Raw genomic sequence first — 2568 nt, 5'->3', positions numbered from 1 at the left:
TGATACAACTGCAGGGGGAATTTTGTATATATATATATATATATATATTTTAAATTGTAAAGTAAATGAATAACCTCTTACCATGGAATTGTAGAGAAAATGCCTACATTATTTAGCTGCAGTGATGCTAAGAAAAACCTAGTGCATGCTGCGAACGTCTCTTTTGAAAACTGGCCTTTTTTGTGTGTGTGTGTGTGTGTGTGTGTGTGTGTAAACATATTAAGACTGCTTTAAATTGGTCTTGTGTAAGAACTAAACTTGAATTAAAGGTGGTTACAAAAGACCTCTGTAACAATTGCTATAAATAGGGTGGATTTTTCCCATGGACTAAAGCTATAAAATCCCAAATGAATTTGTGATGGACTGCTTTGTTCTGACTTATTCAGTGTCTGTCCTTTCCATTTCTTTATTTGTTCTGAGTTACAGGTTCAGTGGGATTAAATACTACCTACTGGACTTCATGGCCAGGGTGTTTCTCACATTTAATAATGTGTCCAAGATTATCCTGGAATGGTTATCTCATTTTTCTTGCTGCATCCAATCTCTGCTGGACCTGACACCTAGAGAGGGGTGAACTCTGTTCCATCCAAGAACTAGGAAGCCATGAATTTTGCTTTTCGATTAAGCATTCCTGACCTCAGAAGGACCAGAGATTCTGTTTGTTTAGGAAAAAAGCCATGACTCTAGTCTGAGCTATCAAAAATTTACAGCCATTTACTTTCTGTCTTCCCATAAAGGAGCATTCTTCTCCTTTTTCTTTCTTTCCTGCCTTGTTTGTCTGCAGCTATGTTTGCACTACAGACTACTGTTGGCATACCTATGTCAGTTGGGGTATGAAGAGGTGTGATCCCTGTCCAACATAGCTGGGCCATCAGAGGCAGTTATAACAGCAAAACTGGGTTTTTATGGGTATAGCTTATTTCACTTTGGGTAGGGGCTGTACAAAGAGCTCTGCTGGATAGCTGCATCCACACTTGGAGCACTTTGCTGCATAAAATACCAGTATTCCTATAGTGATAAATTGCTCCTAGTGTAGACAGGGCCTATGTGTCTTTGGTTTGGAGAAATCCCTTTAACAAAACTAAATGGCTCGTGATTGAGCCTGTGCCTTTGTTTTTTAACTCATTTATTATTTTGTATCCTATGACAGAGTTAGAATGGGGTTTGTAACCTAAAGTTAATAAAGTTTAAGATATTAAACACCTTAGATATTAAGAAATTAAATTGTTCCATCAATTGGTCCTTTCTTCCCTGCCCCCCCACCCCCAAATAAAAAGAATATTTTATTTTAGCACTATCCAAGATCATTTCCTAATGACTTTCTGCTTTCCCCCCACCCATTAGGCTTCTAGTGAGCCCAACCCTGGACATACTAGCAGACCAGTCCTCCTTCCTCCACTCTCCACAAAAATGGAGTGAAATCCACAGGGCAGCAGGGAAGAATGGGCATCATTTTTCTCTTTCCCCCGCAGCTGTCAATACCCTCCTGTCCACACCTCCCTGCCCCACACTAAAACTGTACTTCATTTCCCACAGCCTAGCACTTATTTTAGAACCAAATGTGCCTGTGTCACACACAGACCTGGTGTTTCGCATTTATTGCTGTCAGTTATTGACCTCATAAATGGCTCATTCTTGGAGGTGCTGGAAAGCCTTATGCTAAAGGAATGAATCGCACATAATTTCACGCATCCTTTGCTGCTTTTCCTGTTGTGTCCTTCTGGGATTTTCTTTTGTGGTGGTGAAATTTCCAGAGACAGACTGCAGAAAGAAAATCATATTTTCACTGGGAAAAAGAAAGGTATGTTAAAACCCTTCCAGAATGGAGTCAATTAAATACTGCACCAAGGTTACAGGATATAGAAGTTGTTCAAAATGACATAAAAAGAAAGGGATAAGGCAAATATGGTGCAAAGAGATTCAATTTCCTCCTCTGGTAATGAGCTAATTGCAATTGTGTGCAACTGCCTCTTCCTTACATTTTGCTGTGCTTTAGAAAATAACTAGATGCAATTATTTTGGGCTGACTGAATTACTGCTGACCAAGCATTCATATGTAGTTAGCCGTGTGTTAACTGAGAGCCTTTTGAAAGGGAATAGATATTAACAAAAAAACACCACCCTCCTCCTGCCGTGACTCGGAGTCGAACCGAGGTTGCTGCGGCCACAACGCAGAGTACTAACCACTATACGATCACGGCAAGCTAGTGTGATTAGCAGGCTATAGGTTGTCCTCTAGCAGAGCTGTGAGAATACTGCTACCAAGTGAGAATTGGTTGCAATGATTCACATGACTGTCTGCACCCGCAGGCAGTGCTAAACTGAGGAAAGATTTAAGTTTTGAACAATGGAAACGAGAAAATTCTTATTTCTCCCCACCACTGTGCATAATAAGAAAAACAGAAAAAGGATTTCCTATACCATAATGTAGAACTTAAAAAAAATTCTATTTTCAAATTACTGGTTCAACAGAGAGAGAGAGAGAGAGAGAGAGAGCGGTGTTGTTTTTGGTTCTTATAACTGTGGAAGCTTTTGTTTTAAGTAGCTAGTATATATATATATATTTTT

The 2568-nt window shown here is 39.5% G+C and overlaps 1 non-coding gene across 1 annotated transcript; it reads right to left on the bottom strand.

The window, feature by feature from the left end:
* Positions 1-2129: 2129 nt before the first annotated feature.
* Positions 2130-2201, bottom strand: TRNAH-GUG. Its single transcript has one exon. It is a non-coding gene; the product is annotated as a tRNA-His (tRNA).
* Between the last annotated feature and the right edge of the window lie 367 nt (positions 2202-2568).

This window comes from Trachemys scripta, chromosome 6 (assembly GCF_013100865.1).
Source record: "Trachemys scripta elegans isolate TJP31775 chromosome 6, CAS_Tse_1.0, whole genome shotgun sequence".
NCBI lineage: Eukaryota > Metazoa > Chordata > Testudines > Emydidae > Trachemys > Trachemys scripta.
This window is presented reverse-complemented; position numbering and strand designations above follow the sequence as displayed.